Source organism: Bidens hawaiensis, unplaced genomic scaffold, assembly GCF_021521415.1.
Source record: "Bidens hawaiensis isolate Kalapana, Puna unplaced genomic scaffold, B.hawaiensis_p1.1 tig00006961_1, whole genome shotgun sequence".
In the NCBI taxonomy this organism is placed as follows: domain Eukaryota; kingdom Viridiplantae; phylum Streptophyta; class Magnoliopsida; order Asterales; family Asteraceae; genus Bidens; species Bidens hawaiensis.
This window is the reverse complement of record NW_027491477.1, coordinates 68,153-84,288: the sequence shown is the minus strand read 5'-3', so window position 1 is coordinate 84,288 and position 16,136 is coordinate 68,153. Positions and strand designations below refer to the sequence as shown.

Here is a 16,136-nt window from a genome sequence, read left to right as displayed (position 1 = left end):
ATGGTACGCTCGATTATAATGGTGGCTTTTTGGTGTATCTGGAAAGCTCGAAATAAACTGATTTTTGAGAATAAGCCCATCAGGATCGATAAGATTCTCAATGACATTAAGGTTCTAAGTTTTTTGCAGACTAAAAATAGATCAAAGAAATTGGATGTAGATTGGAATAGATGGAAGTGTTTGGCTTTGTAGCTTGTTCTTGTTGTTTTGTTGTAGCCGGCCCCTGCTAGCTTCTCGGTAGGAGGGGTTTTCGGTCCTGTTTCTAATGAAATTTACAGTTAAAAAAAAAAAGTAAATTAATTAATATTTGGACCGGTTGATATTGTATGCACAGTGCACCCTTGATTCCCACAGTAACACAAACACGTACACTGGTCATCTACCACACAAACTCACTCTCCATATCGACGTGCTTCAATACACACCTTACCAAAACATTCATTTCCCACTTAAATCTTTCACCATATATCTTCTCCAATCTACAACACAACAAAGCAACACTAGTAGTACTTGCATCAAGATCTCATCTTTAATTCATTCCCATGGATACCACCAAAAACAACTAATAATAATAATAATAATAATAATAATAATAATAATAATAATAATAATAATCTTGAAACCACCCACCATATTCCCATGTCACTAACATCTTCTTCTAAAAGAACCCATGAAGAGATCTGCTTCAAGAAGCTAGAAAAGCCTTCAAATGAGCAAAAACAAGAAGCAAATGAACATGAAAAGAAGGTGGTGGAAGAAAGTGGAAGAGACAAGTTAAAGAGACATAGAGTTGAGATGTCGGGCCGGGTATGGATACCGGATATATGGGGACAAGAGGATCTGTTGAAGAAGTGGATAGATTGCACGGTGTTTGATTCGGGTCTAGAGAGAAGTAACATAATGTCAGCAAGGGATGCTTTGATCCAAGAAGGAAGATCAAGCCTAAGCATAGAGAATAGTTGTTGAGATATATATCATCATTTATTATTTAACTACATTTCATATTTTTCTTCAAGGTAATTATTGTGTTTCAAAGGAGAAAGATGATCATTATTCATGTATTAGTATTGTTTACAAAATTATTCATCTGCAATTACTTGTTTGTCTTATTGTAGAACTTAGTTGTGTTACAAACATAACATGAACAGAAAATGCTATTAAGTTTTAATTCATATTATGAATTAGACGAGTTTTGAATTTATGATATTGAAATGTTGAATTTAGATATATTTTATTCTTTTAAGTAATAGGAAATTAAAGATAATAGTAATAGGTTAGTGAAAAATTTTGGTTGTAAAATATAAATGTAAAAATTGGTGATAATGTGAAATTGTAAGGATGCTTAAAGACGTTTGAACATAATTATATTGTAAGATTGGAGAAAAAATTAACTGTATAAGAGAGATTCTGATATGTCAACTAAGTAGACACGTTTGTAAATTGTAAAGGTTTTTTTAATGTTTTACTCAAGTTAGTCTTAGAGCATCATAATGCATGCTTTTAGGGTGTTTTTGAGCCGACGATAAGGGGAGATGCACTTGGTGTGGTGGATATATGATTTGCTGAAAAACGTTAAAGAAAAATGGCCATGTGTGAGGGAAGGAGAGAGGGACCGTTCTTATGACGTATATGATTTTTCTTTTTCCTTTTTTTTTCGTGAAAAGGGCAAGGGTTAGATATGCTTGACGTGACGGTTTTTAACTTTTTTAAGCTTCTTATTATGCGTTCTATTACAACACTAATGTAGCATTCGATCGAAAACTTATAAACATGTGTAAAGGTAAAAACATAATTAATCTAGTTGTTGAACACTTGAACAAGTAAATAAACCAAAAAAACAATAACCGAGAATTCATATGACCTTGCAATTTTTGTTGTATATGAAAATTCTTTCACATGACCTGATTTACAAATTAGAAATGTATTAAATGTTTAAAACATTATTCAATTTTAAAAGTAAATTAATCATAGTAAAAAATTGTTATAAGGTGATTTGGAAGGTAGAAAGAGATATTATGCTAAGAAGAATTCGAGTAAAGACAAGAAGGAAGATATATAACTTTAATATGAACGAGGACAAACTTACTTTAAAATATATATTCTTTTATAACTTTGATAGGTACATAAAAAGTTTTTATAAATATTTTAAAATCACATCTCTCTGTTATAATATTAGCCCTAATTATAATAAAATTATTGAAGTAATAATTGAACTTTAATAACAAAGAACAAGAGAGTAAATTAAATGTGAGAATTGCAATTTTACTGGATGCATATCTTTGTTACAAACACATGGTATTTATAATACCAAATAACTATTCAAAAACACTATTTAGGGGACAAACATATATAATTGGTGATAAATGGTGTCATCCAAAAAAAACCGTCGGTGGTTCATAACACTCCCCCCTTGAATGACACATTTTCAAAACTTCGGAGTCTTGAAGTACTGCCTCATTAAAAACTTTGCTAAAGAAAAACCCAATGGGAAAAAGCTTTAGCTAAGGGAAAAGAGTGCTGTATACAGCCCCCCCTCAAGTTGCAGGTCGTTACATTGTTCGTACATGGCGCATGCTAATATCATTGACATGTTTTCTGAATGTTGCTATAGGAAGTGCTTTTGTGAAAAGATCAGCTGAGTTGTTGCTGGATTAGACATATCTCATCTCAACATGATTGTCTTTAATAAGGTCCCGAGTATACTCAAGGTATCTTGGTGGTATATGCTTTGTTCTGTCACTTTTGATATACCCTTCCTTCATTTGCGAGACACAAGCTGCATTATCTTCATAGATAGGAGTTGGAATTCGATCTTTCTCTAGTCCACAAGAAATCAATATGTGTCGTGACATAGATCTTAACCATACACATGCTCTTGAAGTTTCATTCAATGCAATGACTTTAGCATGATTTGAAGATGTTGCAATGAGTGTTTGTTTCTGAGAACGCCATGAAATCGCAGTTCCTCCATTCTTAAATACGTATCCAGTTTGAGATTTTGCTTTATGGGGATTAGATAAATAACTTGCATCTGCATAACCAACTAACACTTCTTTTGAATCATTAGTATAAAATAAACCTAAATCAGCAGTTCCTTTTAAATACCGAAAAATATGTTTAATGCCATTTCAATGTCTTTTAATAAGGGATGAACGGAATCTTGCCAATAAATTAACTGCAAAAGAAATTTCAGGTCTTGTACAGTTAGTAAGATACATAATTGCTCCAATTGCACTGAGGTATGGTACTTCGGGACCAAGAATCTCTTCATTATCTTTGCAAGGACAAAATTGATCATTGTCAACATTGAGTGATCTAACAACCATCGGTGTGCTTAAAGGATTTGCTTTATCCTTATTGAAACGCTTTAAGAGTTTCTCAATATAAGTTGACTGATGCACAAGTATCCCATTATGCATATGTTCAATTTGTAAACAAGACAATATTTGGTTTTTCCAAGATTTTTCATTTCAAATTCTTTCTTTAAAAGAGTATAATCGCTTCATTAATTTCTTTTTGTGTCCCAATTAAATTGAGATCATAAACATACACAACTATGATCACATATCTGATTTTGTCTTCTTGATGAAGACGCATGGACAAATAAGATTATTTGTGTATCCTTTGCTTATCAAATAATCACTCAAACGATTATACCACATCCTTCCAGATTGTTTCAGTCCATACAAGGATCTTTGTAACTTGATGGAATACATTTTCTTAGGCTTTGAGCTTAATGCTTCGGGGAGTTTAAATCCTTCAGGAATTTTCATATAGATGTCACTGTCTAGTGATCCATACAAATAAGTTGTGACAACATCCATAAGACGCATCTCTAAATTTTTAGAGACTGCTAAGCTGATTAAATATCTAAACGTAATAGCATCAATAACAGGAGAATACGTGTATTCATAGTCAATTCCTGGCCTCTGAGAAAAACCTTGAGCTACAAGTCTTGTTTATATCTTGTAACCTCATTTTTCTCATTTCGTTTTCTTGCAAAAACTCATTTATATCCTACAGGCTTTATTGACTTTGGTGTAATGACAATAGGTCCAAAAACCTTTCGATTGTTTAGCGAGTTTAATTCAGCTTGCATGGAATCTTTCCATTTGTTCCAATCTTGTCGATTTTTACAATCATCTACAGATTTTGGTTCATGGTCATCATTTTCTTCCATAATATCACTTGCCACAGAATAAGAAAATATATCTCAATATTTTCCATTTCATCTCGATCCCACATTATATGTGATTGACCATAGTTGATTGACAATTCCTTATTGGAGTCATTTATTTCTTCCTGAGGGAATGTTATATTATTTATTCTTTCCTGATGGAAGGTTTTGTCAATCGTTCCTTCCTTAGGGCTAGTATCCTTTTCAGAGCCCTTTCTTTTTCGAGGATTTTTATCCTTTGAACTTATTGGCCTTCCACGTTTTAAACGTTTTTGGGATTCATGAGGTGCATTATTATGGTTTTGCTTGCTTGGAATCTCAACTCGAGCTGGAGCATTAGCAGCTGGTATATGAGATTTAGTGACCCTGTTTATATTAGTAAATGCATCAGGTAACTGATTGGCAATTTCTTGTAGATGTATTATTTTTTGAACCTCTGTCTCACTTTGTTTTGATCTTGGGTCTAAGTGTAATGATGATGACACACACCATGATATATCTCTTTCTTGCCTTTTCATTTCTCCCCCTAATGCCGGGAATATTGTCTCGTTAAAATGGCAATCAGCAAAACGTGCTGTAAATACATCACCTGTTAAAGGTTCAAGGTATCTTATGATGGAAGACGTTTCATATCCAACATATATTCCCAACCTTCTTTGGGGACCCATTTTTGTGTGTTGTGGTGGTGCAATAGGAACATACACAGCACACCCAAAAATTCTAAGGTGAGAGATGTTTGGCTCATTTCCGAAAACAAGTTGTGTGGGAGAGTATTTATGATTTTCACTTGGTCTCACACGAATTAATGATCCAGCATGCATAATCACATGACCCCAAATAGAAACAGGGAGTTTTGTCCTCATTATTAATGGTCTAGCTATTAGCTGTAGGCGTTTGATCAACGACTCGGCTAAGCCATTTTGTGTGTGTACATGAGCAACAAGGTGTTCTACAACAATCCCCACAGACATGCAATAATCATCAAACGCACGTGATGTAAATTCTCCCGCATTATCAAGACTTACTCTTTTGATAGTATAATCGGTAAAATGTACACGTAATTTGATAATTTGAGCAAGAAATTTTGCAAAGGCAACATTACGAGTCGATAATAAAGAGATATTAGACCATCTGCTGGATGCGTCTATTAAGACCATGAAGTATCTAAATGGTCCGCATGGTGGATGAATTGGTACACATATGTCACCTTGAATTCTTTTAAGAAACATTGGTGTTTCTTTATCGACTTTTAATGGCGAAGGCCTTGTAATTAATTTGCCAAGAGAACAAGATGTACATTGAGACATTTTATCTATTTTGTGGATCTTTTGATCTTTCAGTAGATGCCCATGTGTATTTTCAATGATCATTTTCATCATTGTGGATCCTGGATGGCCTAATTTGTCATGCCATAAGTTTATGATACCAGAGTCACAACAATTTCTTTGACTGTCATATGTGCTTGAGGAACATTTATATATGTATAATATAAACTAGAATGGAGCATTGACAGTTTTTCCAATATCTGATCTTTGTTTATAATATGAAAATATTTTTCATTACTAACAGTCCTTGACTAAGTATCATATCCATTATGATATATGTTTTTAAAACTCAACAAATTTCTTGGTGATTTTGGGGGAAATATAGCATTTTCTATTTTGAGCTCTGTACCATTTGGTAATGCTAAATTAGCTTTTTCCACTCTTTCTATCAAGTTTGTAGGACCTGATATTGTATTGATGATCCCTTTTGTTGGTTTCAGTTTATGAAAATATTTTTTAGATCTAAGTATAGTATGTGTTGCTCCACTATCCGCTATACATATATCTCCTTCATTTGTTTGATCTTGTGCTCCAGTGATTTTCATTTTAAATTTTGAAAATATTAAGAAAAATAAGAAGTGTATAACGAAGACATTATGATATTTTAATAAGAACTTTATTTAATTGAAAAATAAACAGTACATGAAGGGAACTGCATAATTAAAGATAATGAGAAATACACTTAATTATTGCATATAATAATTGTCGTCAAACAACATTTGTTTCAGAGTTCCACATCAAAGTCTTCAATGCTCAGCTCAGTATTGATATCATCAAAGTTATCAACATGGTTCACTTCTTTCTATTTTCCTTTGAGAGAGGCTTGGTATAGTTCACACAAATGTGGAGCTATGCGACAAGCCTTTGACCAGTGGTTTGTACTTCCACATTTAAAACATGGAGTGCCATTGTTTTCGGACCTACCAGCTTCATTCCATTTATTGTGTTGGTTGGAATTGGTATTTTGTGGAACTTGGTAATTATTGGTTCTCTCGCTACGACCATGGCCACGGCCACAACCACGACCGTAAGAATTAGTGTCCATTTAAATGAATGTTTACGATCATTAAAATGCCTTTTGTCAAAATGACCACGTCCACGTCTATGGCCTCGTCCACGACCTTGTTCCCATTTATGACCAGAATTTTTATGAGAATTTTTGTGAGCAACATTTGCTTCTGGTGTTGTTAAAGAACTTATGGGACGAGATTGATGAACTTTCATCAATAATTCATTATTTTTTCTACTACAAGGAGTAATGCATTTAGATCAGAGTATCTCCTAAAATTCTGCAAACGATAATGTGTTTGCAAGTTTATATTTGATGCATGAAATGTGGAGAAAGTTTTCTCCAACATATCTCCCTCAGTAATTGTTTGCCCACAAAATCGGAGCGTTGAACATATTCTGAACAAAGCAGAGGTGTACTCATTTACTTTTTTGAAATCTTGGAACCTGAGATTGTTTCATTCATCTCTAGCAGTGGGAAGTAGAACTTCCCTTTGATGATCAAATATGCTTTTTAAATCTTCCTACAAAACTCATGGATCCTCACAATTTGAATACTTAAATTGTAACATCTCATCAATGTGTTTCCCTCGCAATTATTTCCCTTTGTTATCGTATTTAAAACACCCATTGATTTGAGATGTCGTTTAAGATGTGCCGTCCATGACATATAATTATCTCCGGTGATATTAAGAGCCGGAAATTCAAGTTTTGCGATGTTTGCCATTTTATTACTAAACACAAATAAGATAAATATTAGAATTACATCCTTGTTAAAATTGAAAGAAAATACAAAGGTATAGCTATAAATAGATACAGAAAAAGAAAAGATTAAACTCTCTAGGTGGGAGATTACAAATTAAGAACAATAAGATTATCAGCATTATGGTAGTTAACATTAAAACTGGATGAATCATCTTTCCAAATATTATCTTGAGTATTCCCGAGAAGAAAATTTTTGTATTTGTGAAAGATTTGAGATTAATAATTGGTTATTTATAGTTGAAAATTTATAACCGTTTGTATGTGTGTGTGTGTATATATATAATATTAATTATTTTAAAGTAAGATAATAACTAAGATATTAAATAACATTTATTTCATAAAATATATAATTAGTGTGCACAATAATAAGAATAGAATTGTTAGTGTAAATAAATCTAATTTCTAAATGAAATATTAGTGTACATATATAAATAAAAGTTAGAATAGTTATCAAATTTTAATAACAATGTTTATACATATTATTGCTATTACTTAGTATATGTATATGCATATATATATTTCCAATGTACATAATTAAAAAAGTGTTTATGATGCTTATGTGGATACCTTTGTGTCTATTACCTTTCTTGATTAGGATATAAGCGGCTCGTGTTGATAACGTGTTATAATATTAGCCCTAATTATAACAAGATTATTGGAGTAATAATTGAACTTTAATAACAAAGAAACAATAGAGTAAATAAAATGTGAGAATTGCAATTTTACTAGATGCATATCTTTGTTACAAACACATGGTATTTATAATACCAAATAACTATTCAAAAACACAATTTAGGGGACAAACATGTATAATTGGTGACAAATGGTGTCATCTAAAAAGAACCGTAAGTGGTTCATAACACTTTTATAATTTTTAATGCAGTTAAAATCTCACTTTCTACAATTTTTAAATCGTTTATAGGGACACTGTAACTCATTGGAAGGTGTTAAGGCTAACTAATAAATTTATTACAGCCTTATTTTTCAACCTATTTTCACATCCGAGCTTTTTACTAACAGATTCTAACTTTGTTAGTTTTTTATAATGTGGTTGTTTGCGTGTACACTTATGTAGTAGAAAAAAAAATAGGTTTTCTTAATAATAATAATGTATGTTAAAAGTTGAGACTCTTATGATACACTTCTTAAATTGGACTTAGCATCGGTTAGTGAGTCATAATATCTCTATGAACAATTTAAAACTTGTAGAAATGGAGATTTTGGTTGTACTAAAATTGATAAAAGATGTGATTTTAAAAATTTTATTAAACCTTTTATTTGACGATCGAAGTAATAAAAAAAAATATTTTTTAAAGTAAAGTTTGTCTCCGTTTATATTAAACTAAATATCTTCCTTCTTGTCTAGTTGAATTCTCGAATGCTTAACATACGGAGTAAGAGCGTTCTCAACCTATTCCCCATCCATATCTCTATACTTACACTAAAAAAACACTACATTTTTCTCTCCTGTTCAATTAAACAATATTTTTTATACCTTTATCATTACAGTTTTTTCTCTCCTCTACTCACAACCAATCCAACAAATATTAAAAAATAAATAGGGGCAAACAATGTTCCCCAAATGTTTTCCCAAATTTACAAAAAAACACTACATTTCTTTCTCTACCCTATAATTTACACTCACAACCTCACCCTATAATTTGCAAACTCCTCACACAAAATTATTAGGGATGGAATGAGAATGCTTTAATATTTTACTCTACTTTCCAAATCACCTTATAATAATGTTTTAATACATTTCAAAATACTGAATGATGTTTTAATACATTTCTAAACCAGACGTGAAACAATTTTCATGTTGAATAAAAATTGCAAGTAGAAGTGCAATAAACACAATTAATTAAATTAATTGGTTGGCAAATGTAATGTTCTGACCGAAAAGTTAATGATATTGGATAACAAAGATTTATTAGCTGATGTGTTTTGGGTTAACTAGAAAGCAATAGTTAAAGCGTTATGATATTGTCACTTTTGTCAATAGGTGGTGAAGCTTTAACTAGTTTACTCTTAATTAGGGTGTTGTGGTTTAACTAATATTTAAATAAAAGAAAAAAAAACAAATGTGTGTGTATTTGCATTAGGGATGAGCACGGTACCGTACCGGTAGAAAATCGCAAATTCTTGGTACTGGTACCGAAATATTCGGTTTGGTACCGAGATGGTACCAGTACCGAAGGTAAAAAATCGGGAAATACTGGTATCGTACCGATCCCGAAACTGAAAACTTTTGTACCGAATTTTTTTTTGAGGCCTTTACCGGTACACGAGAATCCACTGAATTTCGGTTTTTTAATACAAAGCTTATATAAAAAACTGCGGTGAACCCATATAAATAAATAGAGTGAATATGTGTGCAAAATGAACAAGAAGACTATTGGTTAAAACCTTGGATTGTGACCTAGCTCACCTGGGCTCAATTCTCTTCTTCAGTGCGTTTTACTGAATTTTTTTAAATACTATCAAAACAATTATATAGGAGCATAGATAGGAGTATTACAGTATAGACAGCTAGGAGTTGCTACTTGCAAGTAGCTCAATTCTAGTTTAAGTAGTAGAACTATTATGAGTCCCTCAGATTTCATATATGTACTTCTTAGAATATATGAAAATGTTTTGTCTTAACTTTTGGTCACTTTGTTAACGAAATATTGAGGAGATGAATAAAATTTTTAGTGATAATCGTATATGATAAGGTGATGACTTTTAGGTCACTTTAACTTGATGATTTAATCATTTTAATACTTCTTTCTAAACCGGCATGTGCTCATATTGTTGAAATGCATTCCGACCTGAAGCAAATTTACCATATTCTAACACTACCTTTTTAGCGCACCGACACCCCCCCCCCAACCCATTTTGCCACGTATAATCACATGATTACCATAAAGGCCTCAACCACATGATTACCCGACCCAAATCGTAGAAGGGACCCGGACTTTTGTTTGTCTGGTCTTTATAAAATTAGAATATCTTAATACAGTGAACCAACTGTGAAAATTTTCTGGATCCGCCACTGCATATTCTCACAGTGCATGGTACTAATATTGTAATAGTATATCGGAGTAAGATGATCTAATGTAAAATCAACCAGAAAATGAAGATCGTGTATCATAAATATAAAGTGACCAAATGTACTACCGAAGAACGTAACTGTAGATGTAGTCATATCAACTCACTCAGTCACTCTCATGTTTGGTGCACATTGACATGCCTTTGTAACTCCGATATGTAACGATGTGCTTGGGTTCAAATCTAGGGGTAATCCAACTACCTAAATTGTAACTAAATACCAACATTGAATGGTAGTTTTGTTTGTAAGAATCGTTCGTATATAACATTGAATACAACTATTTTATTGATTTACAATTCATAAAATAAAGAAAATCAGTATTACATATACAAAATAAAACTAAAATAAAAAGCAAAACTTTACCCAGTAAATTTCACAAATAACAAAAAAATATTGGTAAGACATCCATAGCAGAGAGCCTGCTTCTAGAGAGACTATTGGCTCCAAAGTAAAAAACATACAAACATGCATGTATCACTGTAAAAACAAATGGTAAAAAAGTGACATAGTAAAATACAAAAACATAACCAAAAGAGATTTTTCATCCTTTATGTTTATATAAATTTTCAGTGGTTGTCATCTAACTAAACAGTGGACCAAAATTGTCCTTTGTATTCAAAACCATGCATGTTACACCCATTTCATTAATGGGCGTCAAGTGTGTTAGTTAAATCTAGTTATATGCAAGATATATGAGGACAATTTAGTCTTTTAATTATATATATGTTGTATAAAATAGTTATTGATGTTTAATAAAGATGGGGAAAACTTGCATGTGCTAGATAAATTTAGCTTTAAACTTGCATGTGCTAGTAACAACTTTAATTAACATAATCTAGTTATTCGTAAAATTATTATTATTATTTAAGTAACAAAATGTTAATGGCAAGCAATGGGCCTTCCAGTGGGTTGAACCGTAGAAATGCAGAATAGTTAATTGGTTGGGCCGAAGGGAGAATATAGACTGGGCCTGAGGAACGGGCCTGGTTTTTATATTGTACAATTATTGTATATCATGTACAAAATAGTCTCAGCAGGTTGAGGTTTAAGTACATAATAATACAGATTTTGGAGTATATTAGATGCGTGATAGCCATTAAAAACAACACAAAGTTAATCAGGCAGGAGCGAGGGGCACGGTCGCTCGACCTTTCGTTTAAAGCAGCGCGACAACCACAAAGTTGCACTATATGAAATGATTGTTTTAACCTTACTGTACCCTTACTATACAAAAGAAGATATATAATAAAGAATAAATTGTTTTAAGATGATCTTTAAACCTAATAAAGTGACCAAGGAATAAATCACAGTTTCCTGGCCTTAACTGAAGTTAGAGAGTTCAGAATTCGAATGAAATTCAGTCCAACTTCATCCATCCAAACAGCACGAGTAATAAGTTAGTGGGTGTAGAATACATGTAAAAAAGGGCGCACACATAATAATTCCACTTTCGTCCTCTAACAAGGGAAAAAAATAGTATCAAGTAATGTTTCAGTCACTCGACAATATCAAAAACTGTCATGCGAGCGTGAAGAATGATATGATATTCACTACATAGACTCCAACTTCCAAATTTTAATGGTCCCGTCATCACTTGCAGAAGCAAGAAGCATGTTACCCTGCAAAAGACGCCACACATATGATTACAAAATTAATAATTGCAACCCATTTGCAATTATATGACAAGAATTACCGTAGGGCTCCACCGCACTGAGTTTATGTCCATCGCATGCGCCTTTTCTTTCTTAAGGAGCAACTTATATGAGGGTCCATCAACCTGTATCAAGTTAAAAAGAGATTGTGATATTATATTACCAGTCAAAATAATGAATTATCTGTAAAAAACAAAACAAAACTGAAAAGGTATATATGAAATGCCTACCGAAAGATCTTCAGATTCGACAAATAAACGTATAGCATTATCAGCTGCTCCGGTAGCTATTATTCCGTCCCTGTCACATGAGCAGTACAACAATATATAACATCTGCTTGGTATGTTAAAATTTTGATTCTCATACTTAATTTTTCAAGAAATACAAAATAAAAAGAACTTTTATACAGTTGCAATTGAATGTCTTTTTGGGAAAAAAAATAAAAGTATTTAAAAACTACCTTGACCAATGGACTGAGAAAATAGTTCGATCATGATAACTAGACATAGTGCAAAGGTGGCACCTGCCAAAACCAAAAAAACATAATACATCATATAGCATGCAATCTGAATAATTATCCTTTTATAAATACATAAATCAGTATGGTACTTACCAAGGTTTAAAAATTCGGAAACGAGCCTCGAAGCGTTTTCTGTTAGACTCTCGAGGCGGACCGAGGCGTAAGCCTCGAAACATAATTACAAAAAAATAAAAAAATATATATAATCTATAAAAATCACACTTTTAATATTAAAAGATTAAGAATGTATATATAATCTAAATAAAAAATGTTAGTTTTATAAATTTTATGTAAAAGTTTATAAGTTTATGGATCAAATATAAACTAGTGAAGATAAACGGGCTAAATGTTAAGGTACACACACTAATTTTACACTTTTTATGTAAAAGTTTACAACTTTTAGAGACTAAATGTAAACTTGTGTTAGATAGAAGGTTAAATTTTAAAATACCGATACTTTATTAAACCTAAAAGGCTAAAACGCTTCTTCACGCAGCTTCTACTTATTCTTGCAGCCACTCTTCTTAATTTCCGGTAGGTTTCCGGCATGCTTCCGGCGCCGGAATTAGCCGTCGGAAGTAGAGAAGTGCCTTGTAGCTCTATTAATACCATATTCAACAAAAAGAAGTCCAAGAAATAAAAAAATTTGGCATATTTTACAACTTCTAGTGAGGATTAAGCCTCACCGCCTCGCCTCGACGCCTCACTGCCTCGGACCGCCTCAAGCCGCCTCACAAAGGTCGAGGCTTAGGTTTCAGTATACCCTTATGAGGCTAAGCCTCTAAGGCGTTTTTCTATTGAGGCTGCTGAGGCGTAAGCCTCGAGGCGCGCCTCGGAACGCCTTTTTAAACCATGGTACTTACCAAGATGCATTGATATCACCGGATTGTAATCTTGTAATATCCACTCCCCACACCTTAACGGTGAGATCATCACTGCAAATATAATCCGCAATTATTGAGCTGTTAAACTAGCTTATAAGTAACTGGATTACTGATGCTACATAACATTTAACTACCATACCTGCAAGTAACCATTTTATCTCCAGTGACATTAAAAGATAGTGCCCATACAGTTGACGTGTGCCCACTGAAATCATTATGATATTATTTATTAGATTCCAACATGACGACACAACTTTAAGCATTTGTTATAAATTGTCACCTGTCTGACTCGCTTAAAGTCTGCACACACTGCCAATCATCACTATCACCATCCTCAGCCCAAACCTGGAAATGCAATGTGAATATGTTTTTACTGTCAAACCAGTTGTATGATATCAAATAATACTTTGGCCAATTTTGACCCGTTTGACAAGCAAAGGGGTCGAAATCAAGTTCAAACACAAGGCTTAGAAAACAAAATGCATTACCTTAATAGTGTTATCATAGCTGCAAGAGAACAAAACATCAACAGTTGGATGCCACTGGACCATTTTGACATCTTGTGCGTGTCCAGTCAGCACAGAAACACAATCAAAGTCGTTCCCGGGTAAAACTTCTCATATCCAAACACATTTGTCTCGGCTGCAAGTTGCAAGCAGTGAACCAGATGCGTTCCATGAGACACTTTTAACTTCATTTTCATGCCCCTATATAACTCGACATTCAAATAATCATTTGCTTAATAAGTAAAATATCATCAATATTAAGAAAGTGTTACTTGTATTATATTTATATACCTCTAAAGTGGACACACCTTCAAAGTCATTCCCATTCTCTTCCCAAATAGCAGTGGTGGCATCAAAACTTGCAGTTGCCAGTTGTTTACCAGATGGTGACCAAGCACAAGATCTAACCGTCCGATCATGTCTATCTTCTAATACTGCCTAAACATAATTCAAAGATTATTAATCTTATTGATAAGAATACACGTACGCCATGATTAGGTCTGTAAAGTAACCGAACGTTCAGTACTGTTTGTGAACTACTCAACGGGAAGTTCGTTTATGTTCATTCGTTTAACATATGAACAAACACGAACAAGTAGTTCCGTTCGATTAACTAAATGCACGAACACAAACAGAGTCCATGTTCGTTCAATGTTCGTGAACATTCAATAATGTGTACGTTTACGACTGCTAATGTTTGTTCATTAAAGGTATCTAATACTTTTTAAGCAACATCATAAACTACAAAACAAAAATACACATGAGTGTTACGTGAATAAATAACATGAAAAATTAACATGTGAATGCCTTGGAATTGAATTAATTTAAATAACATAATTAAGCAGACCTTGCAGTGAAAGGAAACCGAGGAAGTGCTCCGTTGTTGCCAGATTCGAACAGTTTTATCTCCGCCACAAGAAGCGAGTATAGCAGGTACACCGTTAGAACCGGTAGCTGGATTCCAAGCAAGGCCCCATACTCTATCACTGTGACCTTCAAGAGTTTGAACTTCGCTAAGTTTAAAGGCTTCTTCTTGTTCCAGTGAAGGCATGGTAATTGGTGAAGTGGTGTAAGGCGGTTGGTGATGGAAGGCGTGATCGGAGGCGAAGGAGTGTGGTGTGGCGGCCACGGGTCCTTCCTTTACTTTTTTATTCTTCTTTTTAACTTTCAACGAGTTGGTGTGGCATGAGTTATGAGGGTCTTGTGAGAGAGATGCGTTAGGGGGGGGGGGGGTTCCACTACACCTAGTTTTTACATAATGCTCAAAAGTTGATTAGGCGTCAAACGATGAAAATACCTGTGTCTAGTTTTGAATACACATGGTCTAAGTGTATGGTTAATGGTTTTGTGTGTTAGTCGTTTAGAAAAACATGGAGCATTCAACTTGCATGGTGTTAGCTTGAGTGGGTTGCCCTAGCAAACACCCCCCCCCCCCCCGGTTCCTAGTGCTCCATTCTTGTTAGTTTTCTGGTTTTGAAACTCGTTTGTGGTGGTCAATTTTTTTTTCAAACTTTGAACTTTTATAAATAAAGGTTGAAGCCACAAACAAACCTCCACACCCCAAAGGAAGGCCAAAACGAACAAACAACCACTACATCAAAGAAGATTTACACAAATTGGACCAAGTTATCAACTTCCGATTTGATTTATGCTTGTACTAAAGAAAACTATTGGGTCTAATGTCGTAAATAATGTCTCCACCTTCCTTCGCTCTTTACCTTCAAAAAGTTTTTCGTTACGGGCATTCTAAATGCATCAACATGCTATGATAATGATACCATGAATGAAGAAACACTAACCGGACCCCGGACAGATTACTGGTAACCTGGGGGTTGGAGAGATGTTTCCCACGAGGGGTTAGACCCTTGGAAGATGGTTCTTCTGATAACCTGCAAAACAGACACCGTGAGCTCGTCACTGAGAAGGGGGGGTTCCTCCTTGTGACCACCCTCCGGCGTGAGAATCAGACTAGATTGCTCTTTAAATATAAAAGTATATTAAGAGATTGCTAGAACAGATATCAGGTATAATATGATGATAAAAGATAATGTGATAAGATATGATAAGATGAGATGGTCATACCATTTGTCGTATTTATAGCCGAAGGTAGGTTTCCAAAGAGGTATGGCCGGCTGCAACAGTGTTCCTGTTCCACCAACAGTAGTCTACGCACGTGCCCTGCTGGTAGTTGGTGGGTAGGTAGCGGCT

General features: G+C 33.8%; 1 pseudogene across 1 annotated transcript; it reads right to left on the bottom strand.

Annotated features, from left to right (window-relative positions):
* Positions 1-11,814: 11,814 nt before the first annotated feature.
* On the bottom strand, positions 11,815-15,064 carry LOC143633979 (protein CIA1-like; annotated as a pseudogene). The gene is made up of 10 exons (XR_013153766.1): positions 14,776-15,064; positions 14,220-14,366; positions 13,911-14,129; positions 13,703-13,767; positions 13,562-13,627; positions 13,402-13,473; positions 12,479-12,541; positions 12,249-12,318; positions 12,060-12,143; positions 11,815-11,985 (listed from the first exon to the last, which is right to left on the bottom strand). The product of XR_013153766.1 is annotated as a protein CIA1-like (transcript).
* Positions 15,065-16,136: the final 1,072 nt, after the last annotated feature.